Source organism: Talpa occidentalis, unplaced genomic scaffold (assembly GCF_014898055.3).
Source record: "Talpa occidentalis isolate TD23 unplaced genomic scaffold, MPIMG_talOcc4v2.1 talOcc4.17, whole genome shotgun sequence".
Taxonomy (NCBI): Eukaryota; Metazoa; Chordata; class Mammalia; order Eulipotyphla; family Talpidae; genus Talpa; species Talpa occidentalis.
This window is the reverse complement of record NW_023601754.1, coordinates 24659011-24681618: the sequence shown is the minus strand read 5'-3', so window position 1 is coordinate 24681618 and position 22608 is coordinate 24659011.

The window sequence follows — 22608 nt, the reverse complement described above, 5'->3', positions numbered from 1 at the left end:
TGGTTGACCTTTCTCTGAAAGGCTGGTTGCTAAGGGGAAGCATAGGAACTGCGGGTCTTACAAGACATGACCAGGCCTCAGCAGCTAAGGTCACTATATTTAACAAGTAAAAAATACAAACTGCCCTATTTTAATCTGCATTTCATATAAATAATTAATTTTAGTAAATGTCAAAAATAATGCTAATCCTAACCCATCTTGCATTTTACTAGTAACCCAATCAACAGGTTGAGGTACTTGAAGAACTTTGTTTTCCCTACTGCCCACTATCCCTATCTAGTGCCCCACATTCTGGATCTTTCTCACCATGATCTGGTGGTATGTCCCACTTTGACAAGGGCCCTGTGGAGACTGTGGGCTTAGCTAAGAATGGCACGAGCCACAGGAGACTTCAGTCAGCCCAGCTCAGCACAAGGGTTCCTGGGAGTTTGAATTTGCATCTGAGGAAAGAAGGGCCCTCTAGCCACTGTCTGGGGGATGCGGGTTGTCTAGGTAAAAGAATTAAGCGGGGGTGAGGTCACACACCTCTAAACTCTTCCCTTTCTCACTCTGGAAACTGCAGGTTTAAAAAAACCACAGGACATCTAGAATTCCAGGGATCTCAGCTCCGGTGGGCCAGGCATCACAGCCTGGATCAGAGCATGCATGCCCCAGTCAGCAGGGCTGGGTGCTGGGGCTCCCTCACCCTGCACCCTCCTCCAGCAGCTGGTGGGGTTAGCCTGCTCTCACACAGGGCCCTCTTTCCATTTGCAGATTTAATTTAGATTAACATGAAAAAAGTCCTGGGCTGCTTTTCTGCAGGCTGAATGAATGCTGTTAATTTCAGGGAGAGATAAGAGAGGGTGGGCTCATCTTACTCTACTGTCTGAGGAAAGGGAGGAAGCAGATGAGCTCCTGGCATGATGGTGGGCATCCTGGGGCTCTGCCCACACTCTGCGGTAAGTGTCAGAATCAGGGTCCCCAGGGTGCTGGCAGACTGGGCCCGTGGCCAGGGCAGCCACGAACAAAGAAACCTTCTGTCTCTATATGGACCAGTAACTCAGGGAGACTTAGGCCTGGGCTGTTAGCTTCCTACTGCCTGCCCTTCTACAGCACACTCTGCTTCCACAACTTGGGTTTGTGTGCTGGGTCCTGGAGGAGAAGGCCCAGATCAGCAAGTCCCAGGAGTCAGAGCACTGCCCCCTGGTGGCTGGAGGCATGTGTGTCAGAGTGGGTCTTCTGGGGGGGAGGGTGGATCCATGCCATGTCCCCCAGACTGGACAATCTCTCCAGCTTCACACAGTTGCCAGTGGTCAGAGTCTATTTTTAATACTACGAAGTTATTCCTGTCCTTCTTCCCCTCCAAAAGAGGTGAATTAAAGCGAAGCAAGGCTGGCCATCCTTCCTCAAAGCCTCCAAGACTGTTTCCATTCTGATCAGTGTGATTTTGAAATGCAGCTGGGTTTTCACTTCCATCCTGTAATCTTTCCCCTGCCCAGATTCAATTTAGATTAAGAAGAACAAAGGCAGGGCATGTTTGCCCTCAGCTCAATCAAAGGTGCCGGAGTTCAGCTGTCATCTCTCCTGCCCCGTGCTGCTTAGCCCTCCCTTCTGGAAGGGGCAGACAAAGAGGAGGGTGTCCAGAATGGTGGGTGGGAGGCTCTTGGAGCTATTACACCCCGAGGCTAATCCTCTCCTCCTCACCATCCCTGCGTGTATCCTCATCACTCTCAGCTGTCTTGTGGTCTGCATGCCTCCTGCACTTGGAGAAGGGCTTTCTGGGTCTTCGCCTTGGCTTTCTGAGCTCAGCAGATCCAGTGTCTCCACAGTCCCCCACGGTCTGTTTTCCTGTACAAAACTGTGCAGGACCAGTTGGCTTGGCGAGGAAGTCCCAGGTCCTTACCCCTTCTTAGCACCTTCACTGCTTTCTGTCACCACCTAGAAACTACTCTCTTTTTCCCTTAAATTTTATGAAATTTTCAGTTGCTTGAATAGCTGTAAAACACATTTTTAATAAGGATTTATTTATTTATTTATGCATACAAGAATTGAGGTGCAAGCAGAGTTGCAGGGGGTGAGAGGATTCACCAGAGACAGAGTGTGGAACAGAACAGGCAGACTGACTGAAATACACTGCTGAGGGGAGCAGTGGGCGAGACAGGAGAGGCCTGCTGTGCCATGTGGGTAGCTCCCTGGCTGGGGATTGAACTTGTGCTGCAGTGGCTGCGGAGGACTTCACAGTGCTGTGCTTAACCCCTTGCGCCACCAGGGAGGCCAGTCTGCACACTCCTAACTCATCTTCCTCAGTCCTCCACCTGAGTGGTCACCCTGCCTGCCCAGCAGCTGTGATGGAGGGTGCCTGCCAAGAGACTGCCACTGAGCAGCTAATGTGTGCCCTGGGATGCCCTACAGTGTGTTGACTAAGAATGTGTCCTCTAAGCACAGGGAGTCTGTGGGAGATGCCCCACAATTACAAGATGTGCAACCTTATGCAAACCATTTATTCTCTGTACCTTCTTCTATCAATTAAGAAACCTGAAGAGGTGCATTCAGCTACAAAACTCCCTGGTCTTCATCTTGCTTTCAGAGTCCAGATGTGGCAGAAGCTCACCCTTCAGTGTGTGACCACTTAGATCCGGAGAAGCCAGAGTCCTTGTCCTGCCTGAACTCACACCACAGATGCCACTGTTCTTGCCTCTCCACTTTTCACAAGAAGGGTGCAAGAGTCTAGAGGATCTGTCCACTCAAGCCCATGCTCCCCTTGCAATCCAAGCTTTGTCCACTCAGGACCCTGGGGTTCCCTGGTCCACAGCCAGAGTGTTCCTGCCACCTCTTGGGGCCCGTCCTCTGGAGGGTGGACTGCTCTGCCTGCACATGCCTTAGGCTGGGGGAGCACGCAGAGGCTGGACAGTGCTTTGCTGGACCCACACGCCCCATGTGAGATATCCCGCTACACACACACAGAGCAGCAGAATTGGGAGTGGAAAGTGAAGGGAGGTGGGCAGCGAGCTGAGGGAAGGGGCCAGTGGGCAACACTCCTTGTCTGCACCATCATGCTCCTGCCAGAAAAATTTCTAAATTCCAACCTGGTTGCAAGATCATGAAAGGGTAGGATACCTTTCATAATAGAGTTTGCTGGCTTCATTCACAATTTAAAAAGTATTTAGACATGTGGTATGTGGGCCTCTACTTGTACTTTTCCTGGACTAGGATATTTCGTCTATGTCGGGTACCCTGGTCCTCAACAACGAGGTTGTTTTGTCTCAACATCTCCTGCACAGCCTGGGGAAGTCTTAAGTCTCCCCAGGATTTGTAGTAAGACTCTAAGACTCAGATCTTAGGAAGCCAGTTCCATCCCAAGAAGTGTCCCCGTTGTGGTCTAATAAGAAATGAGCATTTGATATTTGTCCCTGGTTCCTGACACGGACCTCCTAAAACTCAGGTACTCTCCTGTGCTGGGGATTATAGGAATTTCTTTTCTTCTTGACATAGAGCTCCTGCATTCCTGGGAATTCTCTGGGTGATGGGAGCCTCTCACCCTCGGTGGCTTCCTGGACAGCTTCAGGGTGGGTGTTGGCTGCCAGAAGATTGAGTTTGATTAGAAGCCTAGAACTTCCAACTGCTCTCGCCCTCCCAGTGGGGAGGGTAGGGAGTAGGATGGGGAGTGGGGAGAGGCTGGAGATTAAGTTAAGCACCCGTCATACCCGTGTGATGGGGCCTCCAAGAAGGCCACTACATGGCACTGTTTGGTGAACTTCTGCATTGGTGGATGCAGCCCCTGCCAGGAGGGCAGCTCACCCCAGGGTGCGGGGATGGAAGCTCCTGGGCTCAGGGAGCTTCTGGGTCTCATCCTGTGCTCCTCTCCCCGTGACTGATCCTCTGGATGCTTCATAGTGTCTTCTCGAAGAAACCTGTAAGTGTAAGCAAGTGCTTCCAGAGTTCTCTGAGCAATCCTAACCATTCATCCAGCCTGGTGACTCAGGGGGTTACAGGAACCCCTGGCTTTCTGCTGGCCCCTCAGAAGCGCAGACGGTCTGGAACTTGCAGTTGGCGTCTGCAGTGGGGGTGGTCTTGTGGGACAGAGTTCTCAACCTATGGGATCTGATGCGAATGCCAGATAGTTCATGCCAGCATTGATTTAAGTTGTGGGACATCAAGCAGGTACCCAGAGTTGGAGAATTGACTATTACTAGGAACCCCCACTGCCATGCCCAGTTTTGAGAAATGAAATGGTTCCAGGTCCCGGTCTCTTGGAGGTGAGTAGAGGAGGTGAGAATGCAACCCACACATGTTGGTTTAGGCTGTTCCCAACCAGCAGGGCTGCCCCTGGCATGGTGCGTGTGCCCCAGCGGCCCTGGCGCTCTCCCCGCTCTGCGGGCCCCCGGGCCACATCTGAGAACACTTTGCCTGTGGAGGAGGGAACATGAGACCTTCCCTGGAGCAGCGTTTCCGCATCGAGTGTGTGCAGCTCAAGCGTGCACAGTTAAGCCATGCACCCCCATCCCAGCAGCAGGAGAACCTCACGTCCCAATAGGAGCACAGGGTTTTGCAGCCTCTTTGATTTTGATTTTGAAACCTCACACCCTGGAGAGATATAAAAGAGCTCAATCTGACTTTCCTGGATTTGCGAGCCAAATGACAAATGTTTACCCCCAGAGTTTCTAACTCCCATAGAACATTCTGTCCTCACTCCCGTTTGCAGAGCGGCGCTTGGAAGCACAACTCCAGTGTGGCTCAAGGTGGAGGGCGGGGCTGTCTTTGCGGCAGTCAAGGCTTCAACCTCCAGGACTTGAGACTCACAATAGATTAATGATCCCGGCTGGTCTGAAGGGAATAGAATTATTAATAATCTATTCCTGATAGAACCGGCTCTGCTTTCCTGCTCCCAGCCCTGTCGCTGGCTGTGGAAGGCTGGGGAGGCCCTATTAATCAGGCTGTTCTGATGTTCTGCCTGCTCAATCGTCACAGGAATGAATGTATTGCTCAGAAAACACGTGAGGGATTGTTACAACACAGACACTATGAAGGCATTATTTTCATTGTCAGGCTGCTTGATGGTTTCATAATTTTAATAAAAGAACTGGGGTTTAGACTCAAAGGAGCAATTAATAAAGGAGTCCACAGACAAGGTGACGGCTGAAGTGCTCTCTCTCCAGGAGCCGGCTGAGTTCTGGCGGGGCCTCAGAGTGCAGCCTCCCTCTCCTGCTTGCTCTTCTGGAAAAAGATGTGGGTTCCCAAGTCAGCCCTCCAGCCCCCCTCCCTGCACCCACAGCACCCAGGCTAGAGGTCGCTGTATGAAATATACAAACAAGAAGATGGGTAAGTAAACAAGAAGCTGTCACCCACTCACAGGAGGCGGGATTTTCTCTGAAGTCTACAGTAGAAACCCAATTCTGATTTAAGAAAAAAAGAAAAAGTGGGGTGAGTGGGGGAGGTGGTCTGGTTCTAAGAACTATAAAGACCAGGAGGGTAGCTGTCCCCTCTGGCAGGGCTGAATCCAGGGACTCAAAATAAAGTCACCAGAACTTGCAGCCCTTAGCTTGGCTCTCTGCCTTGACTGCCCCATAGCAAGTGGCACCTCTGTCACCTTCGAGGAGACTTCCCAGAACTCCTGGGTCACCCTCTGCTCTGCTGCCTTTGCTCCTCAGCCCTATTCACTTCTTTGTCTGTCTGTCTTGTGGAAAAAGCAGGGACTGTGCCAGGGTTATTGCTTTATACCCCGAGCCTGGAATAGTGCCTGGCACAAGAAGCCTTTCAAATACTGGCTGAATGTGAAAAAGAGCTATAGGGGGGCTATCTCAGGTCAAAGGACAGGGCGCAATAGGGGACAGATCCCTGTCTGTGGGTTCTCATCCACATGCACAATTGCAAGACCACTCAGTCTCAGGGAACAGCAACAGTGGGGTTTATTTAATGAAATAGGAAAGCAGAGTTATTAAAACCATAAGTGGCCCGTTACCTAACCCCAGACAGTGTCACAGTGTCCAGAAGTCCCAAGCAAAAGGCTGCTCATTCAAAATGGCCCTGTCCCATCAATGGGGGTCTGCAACTCAGGGCAGCTGGCAAGAAGCAGGCCAGGATCCAACTCACAGTGACAGCTCTGGGTGCTTACAGTGGGGGCTGCTGAGATGACATGACAGCAGCCACAGCCACAGTCTGTAGGTCAGGATGGACAGCACCAGTTGCTGGACCAGACACCAACTGAGGCAACAGCACTGTGAGGCAGTGCTGGACATTGAAGAGCAGTGCACTGCTCTCAAAGGTGACCAAGACACTGAGTGCTGGTCACCGGTGCACAGTGATGGGCAGCACTGCCCAGTAGTGCCAGTCACCAGTTCATCAGCAGTACAGCTCTTTGTGAGTTATCAGCCCACACCGTTAACAAATAGCTCTTTGAGACACCAGGCCTGGGGCCTTTGGTGCTCCTCTCTGGTGGTGTCAGAGGCAGGCCAGAGGCAACTGTGATGCTCTTCAACTTCTTTCTTTCTTCAGAGGTTGGCTTCAGGATCCTTTTCCTTTCTTCAGAGGCCATAAACAGTGTTCTCAGTTGGCTCTTGCCCTGCCTTATAGCTTCTTTCAGGGCCCCCCACCCTACCTGCCTGATTGGACCATTTCCAATTCCAAGTGACTGGAGAATTTTAGGACAGTCAGACCATTCTTGATTTTGGAGGTGAATAATTAACTAATGAGCTGATTAAATACAATTGGTTCATTTTGCTTGCACCTGATTGGTCCATTCTGCAATCCAGGCACCAAATACAAAAAGGAAAACTTGGTGCCTACACAGACCTGGCCTGCCCTGACCTCAGGGCGAGATCATGTACTGGTGGATTCCAAGAAGCCACATCCAGAGCCTGTCTCAGTGAGGTGGGAGGCTCCTCCCTACAGCCCTGAACTAGGGGCTGCAGGGCTGGTTGTTGATGCCTATGCCAGAGCTTGCTCCTGCACTGGGCAACCTGGCTTCTACAGTCCTGGAAGGGCTGCATGCACTGGGTCCTCCTGGTAAAGGAACAACTGACTCCTGCCATCCCTGCCCTACTCTACCCGCAGCCTTGGCCCCAGGGGGGTCACTGGTGGCAAGCAGTAAAATGCCAGGACACCCTCTACCTCTTGCACTGCCTGTGAGCTGTTTCTGGGACTGGGCTCCAGAACCCTGAGGGGGATGGGGCTTCTGGCACTCCAAGGAGGCTAATGCCTGGTGCTGGGGGCCATCAAACCTCGCCCTGTCTGTCCTGCACCTTTGCAGCAGGGCAGCCTGGGTGCAGCCCAGAAGTAGCACTCTGGGCAGCCACTACCACTACCAGCAGAGCCTAGGGGCCCCGGACTCCTCAAGTTGGGCTGCCCAGACAGGGGCTGCCCAAAGGCAGCAGTTCTACAAGGTTGGTAGGAACCTTGACTCCCTCCTGCCAGCTCCTGGAGGGGAGCTTTGATTGGATTCTGAAGCAGCAGGGAGGGAGGCCACCTCTACTCTCGGCCTTTAGGCTTGCAGCTGCCCAGGCAGCAACCTTGACAAAACCTCCCATTGTGGCCTTGGGGTGCTGCTTCAGTTGCCCTTATCCTGTGTTTAGGGGACAGGGAAAGAGCAGGTCTTGCCCTTAGGCTTCTGCCATGGGGCTCCGGTTGCAAATAAATGATTGAGCCCTCTGAGCTGCATGTGTGCATGCACTTTCCCTTTTAGATGGGGTGCATAAGATTCAGAGAGAAGTAAATCCCTCCGGTCACACAGCTAATGTGTGGCAGAGCTAAGGTTTGAACCCAGATCATGTGACTGTAGGCTCTCTGCTATGAGCAACGCGGGGTGGAGGCAGGTATCAGTGTCCCTGTGAGGGTCCTGGGCTCCAGAGAGACTGAGAGAGGAAGGGAAACATAGGAGAGAGACGTAGAGACACAGAGGGAGATAGAGACAGAGTGGAAGAAAGAATGAGAGAAAAAGATAAAGAGAGAAAAAGAGAGGGCCTCCCCAGTGGCGCAACAGTAGAGTGCTGAACTGCGAAGCTGCCCGCAGCCTTTGCAGTGCTGGTTCGATCCCCAGCTGCCTGCGAGTTGTACCACGTGGCATGCAGACCTCTCCTGCCGCACCCACTGCTCCCCTCAGCAGTGCAGCAGTGTACTTCGTCAGTCTGCCTGTTCTGCTCCCCGCTCTGACTCTGGTGAATTCTCTCGCCCTCCCGCGCTTCTGACTGTACCCAGTGCTTGTATAAATAAATAAATAAAATCTTTGAAAAAAAAAAAAAAAGAGGGAAAAAGAGAGACAAGGAGGGAAACAGAGAGACAGAGGTGAAGAGAGAGAGAGGATGGACAAGAGACAAAGACAGCAGGAAAAAACAGAGAGGCAGAGAGAGAGGAAGAGAAAGCAAAAATGAGAGGCTTAAGGAGAGATGGACAGAGAGAGACAGAGGCAGAGACAGAGAGAGAAAGAGCAGAGTGGGGGAGAAGAGAGGGAAGTAAAAGGGGGAGAGAAGGGGGAGAGAGGGAGAGAGGCCGTAGGGAGAAGAGGGATGCAGGGGTGGGAGGGGAGCGGGAAGAGCAGTGCCTCGGGCAGCTCGGCACTCCATTCTGGAGGTGGCGCTGGCTGGGTGGTCACAGCTGCCCTGGGATGCCTTAGTGGGGGAAGTGAGAGAGGGAACCCATTAAAGGAACATTTAAAATCATTAGCAAAATCTAATTATCGAACAATTCTATTTCCCCAGGTCCTGCTTGATCATTTACCTCAAAGCGAGGATTCATTTTATATCTACCTCATTATCAGACAACTTGAGGCAGCCACCCCCCAGCCTGGTTTGTCTCTCCAGGCCTCAGAGGGTCAGGGCTGGGCAGGATGGCTACGTGCTCTCCCACACGCCGAGTCAGCAGCCAGCTTGGGTGTCTGACGGCCTGGAGCCCGGCTCTGCCTTCTTGGGAGGTCCTGTCTTCCGCCCTAAGTGCCCAGGGTGCTGTGAAGGCCAAGGAGACAACAGGGACATCCTCTTTGTGCCTCCATCTCTCCTCTCATGGAGGTTTTGGGGGCATCGCCACACACTACAGGACTAAGTGCAGGTGGCATGCATGTCAATGCCAAGGCCCTGTTGTGTGCCAGGACACCCTCTACCTCTTGCACTGCCTGTGAGCTGTTTCTGGGACAGGGCTCCAGAATCCTGAGGGGGATGGGGCTTCTGGCACTCCAAGGAGGCTAAAGCCTGGCGCTGGGGCCCATCAAGCCTAGCCCTGTCTGTCCTGCAGCCCTTTGCAGCAGGGCAGCCTGGGTGCAGCCCAGAAGTAGCCTGGGTACAGCCCGTGGCTGCAAGTGGCCAGGACAAATCCCCCAAGCTCCTATGCTCTCCCTCCCAGGCACAGCATAGCCACAGGGTAGCCCATCTCATTATGCAGCCATTACACACACATAAAGTGGTTGCTACAAAAACCATAGTTAATTATAAAGTCATCGCAAACACGTAAAGTAACATCTGTTTGATTTATTCTAATTGCTTAGACATGCTTAAGTTCTCCCAATTGGATTTTGGACCTTGGTGGGATGACACTGAGCGGGGAGAGGATCCCAGGCACAGGGACCTACGTGGGGAGGCAGGGGAGGCACAGGTGTCTCTCATACAGCCTTCTGGGGCTCCAGGATGGACCCATCTTTGAAGTCTGCTGGTGCATATGAGCTGCTGAACAGGTGCCCGGAGTAACACATGGGGAATGTGCCCGCAGAACTAGCACAATCCAGTACCTCGCCCCACCTGTCCCATCGCACAGCCCCTGGCACCTCAGACACCTTCTTCCAGTTTTGCTCAGGCTGTTGGGACAAACTGCTATAAGTTGGCTATGAATTTTTTTTAAAGATTTATTTATTTATTTATACAAGCACTGGGTACAGTCAGAAGCACGGGAAGGTGAGAGAATTCACCAGAGCCAGAGCGGGGAACAGAACAGGCAGACTGACGAAATACACTGCTGAGGGGAGTAGTGGGCATGGCAGGAGAGGTCCCTTGCCTGTGGCCGGGGATCAAACCAGCGCTGCAGAGGCTGTGGGCAGCTTTGCAGCCCAGCCCTCAATCACTGCGCCACCAGGGGAGGCCCCAAACTGTTATAAGTTGGGTAACTTAAAACAAAAGAAATGTATCGTCTCTCAGTTCTAGAGGCCAGTGCTCTGAAGTCAGGCCAAGCTCTCTCCCAAGAAGGGGGAGGCATCCATCTCTCCTGGTTTCCGGTGGCCCCAGGCTGTCCTCGACTTGTGGCCGCATCTCTAGGCTCTTGCCTCCACCCTCACATGACCATATCCCAGTCTCTGTGTCTTCACAGGGACACCATGACTTTGGATGGCGCCGAATCCTCCCCCATGAGACCTCATTTGCACTAATTAACCTCTGCAGCAGACCCATTACCAAATGAGGTCACATTTAGAGGTTCTTGGAGCCAGAATGTCAACATTTATTTTTAGGGGACATAATTCCATTCATAACACTTACAGTCGTCTTATTTGCTACAACACATATGTCATTGCACAGCCCTTAAAACCAAAAGAGAAAGGAAATGCTCTTATAAGTGTTCGCTGGTGCCCAAAACATACTGCAGGAAATGTTTCGTACTAAATGTTGCGTCTCCCTCTCCTCTCCCTGCCGTCAGTCCTGCCCCATCTGTAGCATGAAGGAGTCGACTAAGATGAGCATCTAGACCGTTCAAGCTTCCAGTGCTAGGATGTAGGTCAATGTGAATATGGGATCTGTGGGCTCTTGTCTTTACTTGTTCCACAGTCTTATAATCCTGGACTCCCATATTGTCCCAGAAGGGGACTGTCCTTACATCCTCAAGCCCTTGTAGGTCCCTGTAATTGATTACACTTTATCAGAGAGGAATCTGAAAGGATAATAGCAAGACTTGCGGCCCTAATGCTCTGAATGCCCTTGCTCTGTCCTGATAAGTTGCAATGCCAGGTTGGGCTTTCAGAGGTAGCTCCTTCCCAACGACAGTGTGATGCCATGCAGGCCAGCAAAATGGGTCTTCTAAGACCGAAAGTTCAGATCATGTGTTACTTTCTAGATCAGGTAACTATTCAATTAAAATAGCCACCTGACATTTTTTTTTCTTTCCTTATATGTCACCTGTGTTTGGAATGATGTTGCAGAATGAAACAGGACATCTACTCCTGAAATATTAGCTGCAAATTGTCTTGTATTTTCTCATTGGCTTTCATAATCAAGTCAGAGATGTGTTCTCTGATCACCTATCAGGCTGCCAGATTCCCCATCTTGGCTTCTTGCTCTTAACTTTTTCCCATGCAGGGCATTAATTTTGGGCTCACAAGTAGTCTGTTCAGATAGGATTCCAGAAGATGCTCTCTCCATTATCAATTCTGCCCAGTGCCCCACTCCCACTCAGGCCTCCCCTTTTTTGTGCTACCCATCCACCATTCCACTTCCCCATTTTCTGTCATAAGTGTTGCCTTTAATAAATTCCATACATGCATAATTCCATTTTGGCATCTACTTCTCAAGGACATGAACTAACATCATCTCAAACAATGTTAGAAGAAAATGTATGGGTGTGTGTGTGTGAGTGTGTGTGTGTGTGTGAAGGAGAGAGAGAGAGAGAGAGAGAGAGAGAGAGAGAGAGAGAGAGAGAGAGAGAGAGAAAGAGAGGACAGGAGACCCACAAGCTGAGCTCAGCATAAATTTTCAGTTAGGAGATACAGACCCTGGGGGTCACCAACATATTGGAAATCCTGGGGAAAATATTGGTATGTTCACCCACGTATGTTGATATGTTTACCCAGGGAACATACCATAATGAAGAAGCTAGGAGGCTGGGATGAAATGCTGAGAATCATCAAGTTTTACAGAACAGTCATGGGAAAATAAGCCTCAGAGGGATGGGAGAAAGGAGAGCCTGGAGGACAACATTATCCCAGCTTCTGGGGAGCTACTGATCCAGTTACACATGTTCTCCAGAGTCTTGGCTGAAAGGTTGACCTTGGCGAGCTTCTAAGAGAGTTGGGGACAGAGGCAAGATGCAGTGAGGCAGGATATGAATAAAGAGGGAGATCTGGAAGTTGGGCTTGGAGGCTGGTATGGAGTTGGGGGAAGGAACCAGTGTGGGGAAAGGATTGGAACCCATGGAAGGAATTAATTTTAATGAAGATGAAGGAAGGAAGTACTGCTTTAAGACAAAAATTCAAGAAGACTTTTACATGTTGATACATTTCCAGGAGACTCTGGGGATGAAAAGCAAAAAGTTGAGGGTATTCCTAACTGGAGTCTCTATTTACCCCATATTTTTTTCTGTGGATTATGAACGGAGATCATCTGCTGATCAGTATGGGAAAGTGAGGGTGGGAGGTGGGGTCAGTGCTTGGGGTGGTGAGAAGACAAGGAGAACAACAGAGGGAGGAAAGGAGGTTTGCAGTGGTCAATTTTATGTGTAAACTTTACTAAGACAGAGGATGCTCACGTACCTGGTTAAATGTTATTTCTGGGTGTGTCTACAAGCATATTTCTGAAAGAGATTAGCACTTTGATGGGTAGACTATGCAACGCCAATCCCCAATGTGGGTGGACCTCATCTAATCCACTGAGGGACTGAGGAAGGCAAAGAAAGGTGAACTTTGCTATTTTTCTTTTTGTAAAGATTTATTTATGCATACAAGAACTGAGGTACAGACCAGAGGTGAGGGAGGGTGAGAAGACTCACCAGAGACAGAGTGGGGAGCAGAACCGGCAGATCTACTGATATACACTGTTGAGGGAGCAGTGGGAAAGACAGGAGAGGTCTGCCGCACCATGTGGGTATCTCCCTGGCCGGCCGGGAATCGAACCTGCACTGCAGAGGCTGTGGACAGCTCCACAGCTCTGTGCTCAACCCGCTGTGCCACCGGGGAGGCCCAGAATTTGCTCTTTATGGAATCAGGGAAGTCAACCATGTGAGCCAATACCTCATAATACAATATACATATATCTTATTGGTTCTGTTTCTCTGGATAAATCTAACACAGGGACATAGCAGGACTCCTAGGTAGCTCAAGAGGCCCAGGCCCACTGATATCACTCACCAGGTTTGACTGGTGCAGAGCTCGGGTTTGAGTGGGTGGGCATAATGGAAAGAGTCAGTTCCCCAAAAGAGGCAATTAACATGATGGACTATGGGCTGTGGACTCTACAGAGAGGGAGGAAGTAGAGACTTGAACAAATGTGTGGTTGGGGCCAAAGCGAGGGGCGGGATGATGAAGACTGTGGACTGATAATAAAAAGTGTGAGTCTTCTGAAGACAGAGACACTGCTAGGGGTGGTTACATTCACTGTAGGCCTGGGAGTGGTCTCAGATTGGGAGAATGAATGGGCCCCTGGGAAGGGGCACACACTGAGGGCTTAAGGAAGCTACTTAGGGAAACTTCTTCCAGTACTGGTTTCTGATGGAGGAACTGCTATCAGGGCTTTTATGGACTGTTGCCTCAGGTGGAGTGTGTAGTAATTATTTTCTTATGACTGTTTGTAGATATAATTGTATCCTTGCTACTCAGGAATTTATGTTCAGAAAATAATTACTATTGGATTAACTGCATTGACAATCTTTTAATTCTACTATCAACACTGTTTGCATTTAAGCTGAGCTTCCTCCTTGCCAATCTGATGTGTCTGTTACAATGAGTGTTTCAACTCAATTAGCGTCTCAGTAACAATCAAATTATCTTTAATATGATGTAATTACTTTTTTTATTAGGCTAAACTGGAGATCTTTAGCTGTGAATATCTAGCATAGCTTTGAGAAGTGATTAAAATGAACTCAGAAGCCTTTCTAAGATATGAATATATTTTCCAAAGTTCTATTTAAAACCCTGCTGGTCCATTCCAGACCTGAAAACACATGGCTTGTACTGAAATTGCTTCCTGGAGAAAATCTCCCCTATGCAGTCAGCCTGCAGCCCTCAGTCACGTGGTGACCTTCTGGCTCTCATATGCAGAGTTTATGTCTGCACCTCCTGGGTCATGACTTTGTAGCTTCTTCAAGCTGGTCACATGTGGACCTCACTGCCAGACTGAACCATGAGACTTGTCACCCTAAGAGGAAAAAAATGTTTGTTGAGCCTCTTCTATGCCAAGCACTATACAGGTTGAATTGTATGCCTCATCCAAATTTGTCTGTTGAAGTCCTAAGTTTCAGCACCTTAGAATGTGACCTTGTTAGGAAATAGTCTGTGGAGGTAATTAAGTTGAAAATGAAGACATTAGGGAGGGCCCTAAGCCAATATGACTGCTGTCCTTTTAAGAAAGAGAAATCTGGAAAAAGACATGTACAGAGGGAAAAATGATGTGCAGACACAGGGAGAAGACAATCACTTACAAGTCAAGGAGAGAGGTTAGAACAGATTCAACCCTGACAGACCTCATTAGAAACCAAGCTGGCTGACACCTTATCTCCGATTCCTCACCTCCAGAACTGCAAGACAATAATTTTCTGTTGTTTAAGCCACCTAGCTCATGGTGTAAGGTTAAAGCAGTTTTAGCAAACCAATACTTGCACTAACCAAACTAATGTGGATGAGAATGAGCCAGTCCTTTGAGATGTTTCAACTAGGAAGAGAAAGCTAAGTGATGCCTTAGCAGATTTTCAGTAATTTGAATGTAGCCTAGGAGCTTTTGCAGTTTTTAACCTTGAACATAAGAGATAATTAATTTTGTTTTTATTCCCATTTTCAGTATTTTTCAAATCAGAAATTTAACTTCAGAATATCATTATAAAAATCCTTATTTTCCAATTATTTTGTTGTTATTTGGGCATGCTAGTTAAATATGCTATCTCTGCTGCCTTTACTCCTCATCCATCATATCCATTTTCTCTATTTTTCTTGTCAACAGTTTCCTCTTTATTTTGTGTGTAATTTTTCAAAGCTATTCTGTACATTATAGATTTCAGCTTCTCTAATTGTCTCCTTTCCAGAGCCTCAAATTCTATGTAAAGTTCTCTGGTGGTGTTTCAAATTGTATATATTTAAGTTATGCAATTTGATATTTTGACATACAATATGAAATCATCACCACACAATTACATATCCATCATCTAATTAACATATCCATCATCTCACACTTTTATCATTGTCTTTCTATGTGTGTGTGTGGTGACAACTCTTAAGACCTATTGTTGTAGCAAATTTCAAGTATATAATAGTCACATTGCAGTACATGAGATCACCAGGACTTACTCATCTCGCAAAACTGAAACTCTGTACTTTGACCAATATATCCTCATTTTCCTCTCCAGCAGCCCCTGTCAACCACCATTCTTTTTTCTGCCTTTATGAATAGGATTATATTAGCCTCTGCGTATAAGTGTGATCACACAGTATCTGTCTCTCTGTGCCTGGCTTAATTCACTTGCCATAATGTTCTCCAGGTTCATTCCTTTTGTCATGAATGGCAGATTTCCCTCTTTTTAAAGTTAAAAGATATACATTGGGGCCCCAGCCTTGACCTTGTAGGACTTTGCTTTACACTAGGGACCCTCAACAACCTATTGGTGAATACATGATTCCAGATCTGACTGCTGGCGTCTTGGGAGCAGACGGAGACCCAGGTTGCAATCTTGCAATCTAGCTATTAATAGTAAGCTCCCACATGCATCTCACTTAGCCACATAGGACCTCCTTCTTTATCAGGAGTCTTCAGCCAGCCTCTGCCTTCCCGGTCACCAGAAACAGCCCCTGAGCCAATGCTCCTGGGAAAGGTGAGTCCCAACAACACAGCCTCTTGACTCAGCATCCCACCTGCCCTCTTGGCTACCAGAATGAAGCTCAGAAGAGCTTTGGGGGAGGCTCTATAGTGCTCCAGGTACTAAGACCCTAGTAGCTGTGTCCACGTAAACACCCAGAACAGCATGGGGGAGGAAGGAAGGACACATGCACAACAAAAGCCCCAGCTACAGCAGATTAAACCCAAAAACAATGGGAAGAAGGAATAAATGCAAATAGCCAAGGAAGCCCTCAGGGGAGCCATACACCACAGAGAGAAAATCAAACTCCAAAACCCAACAACATTGACACAGAAGATTTTTATTTCTGTCAGATGAAGAATGCAAAATTGCCATAATTAAGAAAGTTAAAGAACTCAAACACAAACAAAACTCAGGAAAACATATCAAAGATATACAAGAAGGCACAGAAAAAGACTATGAGAAACATAATCAACAAACAGAAGATAAAGATTGAAATATTAAATAAGAAGATAAAGGAACTACAGGATGTAAAAAGATCAATGGAGGAGGTAAAAAAAAATTCTGGAAAAAGCTATGAAAATAGTAGAGACAATATGGAAGAATGGACCAGTATTCTCTCTCTCTTTTTTTAAAGATTTATTTATTTATTTAAACAAGCACTGGGTATAGTCAGAAGCGCAGGAGGGTGAGAGAATTCACCAGAGCCAGAGCGGGGAATAGAACAGGCAGACTGATGAAGTACACTGCTGAGGGGAGCAGTGGGCATGGCAGGAGAGGTCTGTGTGCACCATATGGGACCCTCGCCCGGTGGTTGGGGATCGAACCGGTGCTGCAGAGGCTTCTGGCAGCTTCGCAACCCAGCGCTCAACTGCTGCGCCACCGGGGAGGCCCTGGATCAGTATTCTCAAAGGTACAGCTATAACGAAGAAAAAAAGAGTGAAAGAAAGAAAGGAGAGATACAAAGGAAAAGAAGGAAGGAAAGAAGCACTTTGAGAAGTATCTGATACCATGAGGGAAAGAAATATTAGAGTCATAGGAATTATAGTAGGAGAAAAGAGAGACAAGGGAGCTGAAAAACTCTTCAAGGAAATAATTAAAGAAAACTTCTGAAACTTGAAGAAGGAATTGAAAACAGACATACTAGAACTTAAAAGGATGCCAAATTACCATAAGCAAAGGAAAACTATGGCAAGTCACATAATGGTAAAACTTTCAAGAGTCAGAGAAAGAAAAAATAATGAAGCTGATGAGGGGGAGGGAACAGATATCTATAAAGGAAAACCAACTAGGCTGACATTAGTCTGCTCTGAAGAAACATTATGGGCAAGAAGACACTGGAGTGACATACTCAAAAAATTCCAAGATAAAAAATGCCAGCCAAAAGTACTTTACCCTACAAAGCTCTCTTTCCTATATGAGGAAAAAATTAGACAAACAATAATCTTCAAAATTTTGCTGCAACTAAACACCCACCCTCCAAAAGTATTGATATTACAAAGAAATCTTAGAATCTACATAAACCAATAGAGGAATGAACACAAAGAACTGAAAAAGTATTGAATAGAACCAGAGAACTATGAACAAATAACAATAGCAGACTTCCATGTATCAATAATCACTAAACTCTCCAATAAAAAGACACAGAATAACATGTTGGATTAGAAAACAGAATCCAACCTTCTTTGGCCTTCAGGAAGTTTTAACTTGAGCAATTAGGCAAGAGAAAGACAAAAGAGGAATCCAAATTGGGAAAGAAGTGAAACTATCATTATTTGCAGATGATATGATAAGATACAAAGAGAACTATAAAAAAAAAATCCACTGAAAAACTAAACAACAAACAAGTGTAGGACAGTAGCGGGTTACAGAATCAATCAGCAAAAATCAGTAGCCTTCCTATATGTAAACAATCAACCTGAAGTGGAAGAAATTAAGAAAACCACCTCATTCATTATATAATAGTACTCCAAGAAAATACCTGGAAATAAACCTAAGAAAGGAGGTGAAAGACATACACAAGGAAAATTACAAAGTAACATTAAAAGGAATAGAAGAAGACACAAAGAAATGGACAATCCCTGCTCATTAGAAGCTATTTATCAAAAACTATCTTATCAAAATCTATTTACAGGTTCAATGCAATTCCAATAAAAATTTCAATGGCATTCTTCAAATAAATGGAACAAATGTTTTACAAGGATCTGAGAAGAGGGCATCTTGACCATACATCAAGAGACATTTGCGTTAGCAAAGTATTTGATGTTATCTCAGGTAAAGTTATCCTGAGACCACCATGGAGATAGTCACATACTCAGGCCTAGGTGTTCTTTATTGTTGAAAGTGGGGTGTTCCATTACTGTACTGCTATCAATTCCTCCCTTCACATCAGTCTATATTTGCTTTATATGTTCAGGTGCTCTGATGTTGGGTGTATATACATTTAAATGTGTCATATTTTTTCCTGTTGAATTGGCCTTTTTATCATTACATAATGACCTTTGTCTCTAGAGACAATTTTGGATTTAAAGGACAGCTGATATAAGTACAGCTATCCTTTCTCTTTTATTATTATCTTTCCTATCCCTTAACTTTAAGCTTATGTATGTCCTTAAATCTAAAGTGCACCTCTTGTAAACAGCATATGGTGGGGGCTTTTTAATTTTTGTACATTCTGTCTTCTAGGTCTTTTGATTGGGTAGTTTAATCCATTTACATTTAATGAAATTATATTTTCATTTTAAGTTGATAGCAAGTGAGATATGATTACATATAAAACTCTATGCTTTTACCCTGAATCCCCACATTTTTTTCTTTTCTTTTTTTTTTTTTTTAAGATTTATTTTATTTATACAAGAACCAGGGTACAGGCCAGATGCACAGGAGGGTGAGAGGATTCACCAGAGACAGAGCAGGGAACAGAACAGGCAGACTGAAGAAATAAACTGCTGAGGGGAGTAGTGGGTGAGGCAGGAGAGGTCTGCTCGCCATGTGGGTTGCTCCGAGGCTGGTGGGGATCCAACCAGCACTACAGATGCTGCATACAGCTTCATAGCACTGTGCTCAACTGCCTGCAACACCAGGGAGACCCACATTTTTTTCTTATAGTCAGAGTTTTTTCTTTTTATATTGTGTATCAATTAGCAAAATTTTCCTTAAGCTTATATATTAGAATTAAAGGTAATTAACATACCACTGTTACAGTGTTACAAAGTTCTGCATATATCCGTATGTGTACCTTTATCAGTAATATTTATGTTACTATGTGCTTTATATTGCTGTTTAGCATGTTTTTATTTCTTTTTTTAAGAATCCCCTTAAGCATTTCTTATAAACACATCTAGTGGTGATGAATACTTTCATTTTTTGGCTTGAGAAAGATTATTTTTTCTCCTTCAATTTAAAAGAATATTTGCCAGGAATAAAATTCTTCATTGACAGTTGTTTCTTTCAAAGCTTTGAATATATCCACCAACTCACTCCTAACTTGCTAGGTTTTGCTGAGAAATCCACTGATAATCTTAATGGGGGAGGGAGGTAATTATGTGTGATAAGTGACTTTTGCTGCTTTCTCTATGACTTCCAAAATTTTCTCTTTGTCTTTGACTTCTGACTGTTTACACCATTTCTCAGTATAGACTTTTGGTTCTTATTGGGGATTATTTAGGCTTCTTGAATCTGCATGTGTTTTCATCCCATAGATTTGGGAATTTTCAATTACTCTTTGTTTAAATAAATTTCACTTTTATTTCTAGAACTCTCACAATGTATATGTTGGTTCATTTAAAGGTGTGTCATAAATCCATAACACTTTTTTTCACTGTTTTTCCTACTCAGATAAGAACATTTCAACTATCTTTGAGTTTACTAATACTTCCTTCTGCTTGATCACATCTGCTTTGATCCTTTCTATTGCATTTTTCATTTCATTCATTGTATTCTCAGTTCTGGGGACTCCATTTAGATCTTTTAATGATTTGTATCTTTTTGTTGAGCTTCTCATTTTTTTCCATATATTGTTTTCTTATTTCATTGAGTTGTCTATTTGTGGTCTGTAATACTTTATGTTTTCTTTTTAAATACTTTATTGTGTAGAACAGTTTTAAGTACACAACAAAATAGAGAAGATGGTACAGAGGTTTTCCACATAGCTCAAACTCCTTATAAGCATGGCCTCCTGTTATCAAAATTACACACTAGAATTGTCCATTTGTTACCAAAGGATGGATTTTCATTGACAAATTATAATCATTCTATGTTCATATCTTATGTTAGGCTCACTATTGGTGTTGTACAAGCAATGAATGGGTTTGGACAAAAATATAATGATGTATATCATGATCATAATATAATACAGAGTATTTTCACTGCTTCAGAAATCCTCTGTACTCTGCCTATTTATCTTCCCCAACTCCTCCTCAGTGACCACTGGAAAACACTGATCTTTTTATTGTCTCCATTGTTGTCTTTTCAGAATGTCAAATAGTTGAAATCACACAGTATGTAGCCTTTTCAAATTGACTTCATTCATTTTCTTTCTTTCATGACTTGGTAGAACATTTATTTTTAGTGTTGGATAATATTCCATTGTCTTGTTGTACCATAGTTTAGTTGTCCATTCACTTTCTTAAGAACATATAGATTACCTCCAAGTTTGGGTAATTATGAATAAACTGCTAAAAACATCTATATGCATGTGTTATGTGCACGTAAGTTTTCAACTCCTTTGGGAAAATGCAAAGAAGTGCAATTACTAGATTGCCTGTTAAGCTTGGTTTGGTAAGAAATCACTAATTTTTCTTACAAAGTGGTGTGCCATTTTGCATACTCACCGGTAATGTATGGGAGTTTCTGTTGCTCTACATTTTTGCCAACATTGGATGTTGTCAGTGTTCTGGATTCTAATAGCTGTGAAGTGGTGTTTCACTGTTGTGTTAATTTGCATTTTACTGATGAAAAACGATGTGGAGCATCTTTTTATATACTCATTTGCCATCTGTATATTGTCTGTGCTAGGGTATCTATTAAGAGCTTTCACACATTTTTGAATTGGTTTGCTTACTTATTGTTGAATTTTAAGAGCTCTTTGAATATCTCCAATACAGACTTTCATCAGATATGTCTTTTGCAATATTCTCTCTATCTGTGGCTAGTTTTCTCAATATTTGGAGCTGAGCAGAATTATTTAAAACCATTATTAGTTCTTTGTCAGATTATTTATAGATCTCTCTTTCTTTGGCATGTTTCTGGAAATTTTGCTCTTTTAATGATGTCGCTTCCCCTAATTTTGCATGTTCTATATAAACTTGCATTACAATCTGTACATTTTAAGAAACAATAAGCTCTTCCAGATTTTGGTGAGGAAAGATCTTTTCCTGTGAACTAGGGCAAATTAATCAGCAGAATGGGGTTGAAGTCAGTGCCAGGTTCTACACTGGTTCTGGTACAGGGCAACAAGAGGCACTAGAATTGGCCAAGGACACTGCCCAAATAGTTTATTGGTCACTGTCTGAGTTTTTCACCCATGTGCACAATGACAAAGGGATTTATTTAACAAACCAGGAAAAACAAAGAGTTACTGAGGCCAAAAATGGCCTTTACCTCACCCAAAGCTGTGTCCAGTGTTTTTCAGTCTTGCCCAAAAGCAGCTAAAAGGGTGTCTTCCTGCCACTGAGGACACAAAACTCCTCTCCTAAACAATAGGCCACATGTGTGAGATGGCATCTTCCTGCCACTGTGGACACGCAGCAGCCAGACTATAGGCCAGGTTCTGACTCATGAAGACAGCAGAAGATACAACAGGAGATGGTCCATGAGATGCTGAGATGCCCCAGCACAGCTTCAAAAAAGTGACTCTCAAAACAGTATAGCTACAGCGGTTAAACGATGACTACACTCATGCATCTCAGTAAGACGCCTGGCTCCTGGGTCTTTGCCTTCTCTGCCAGGTGGCAACAGCCTTCTGAAAGATCAGTGCAGTGGCGGCCCAAATCTGTTGGCCCCAAATGATGAAGATTCGAAAACAGAATCCTGAAACACTGAATCACAAAGACTGAATCCAATCCCACTTCTGTAGTCACTTATATCACTTATCCTTTGCTCCACCCCACTTTTTAGCATTTTCCCTGGGACTGTCTATCCTCACCAGCAACCCTCTCCAGGGGGCACCACCTGTAACAGTCTATGGATTCAGCTACCAGTTACAGTCCTGGGGGCATATAGTGAGGACAGTTTCAGGGGACACACTAGATCTGGGGTATGAATGTGTGCACAGAGCCTTTGATAAAAACAAAATATCTAATATAAAATATGATCTTTCACTTTTAAGTGTACAGTTTTTGTTGCATTTGTATTGAGTTTCTGTTTTGCAAGATGAAAAATTTCCAGAGATCTCAATGTTTTTAATGTTGATGTCTTTAAGAACATAGTACAGTCTTTGTTAGAAATCTCCTTAGACTTGTGTGACAATGAATTTCCTGGGCTGAGATCCAAGACAGAAGCAAATGCTGGATTTCTTCATTTTTCTTAAAGTTTTGGCATTTGGGTTGCCTTAACATCCTTCTTAGCGTTAGTCCACAGTTCTTTGTTTATAGCAGGTTAGGGTTGGGAGTGAGGACATAAAGGTTTGAAACTGAAACCTGGCACTAAGTAGCATGTGACCTGGGAAGAGCTCACTGTTTTTCAGTGCTGTGTAGAGGGTTTATAGTTTGTAGTTTGATTACAATTTAGTGCCAACTTTTGGGGCCTTTTGCCTTTGTCATTTACTTCAATCTCATTCTACAGGAGACTGCAAAGACTCTGGCCTCTCTTTCCACATGCTTCATTTTGAAATAGAGCACAGTGTAGGACTTTCATAAGGATCTGCCTGTTGATTTATTTTTCCTGTACCATTCAATATGGTAGTCACTGGTCATACATGACTATTCAATGCTAAATGTAAATTGATTAAAA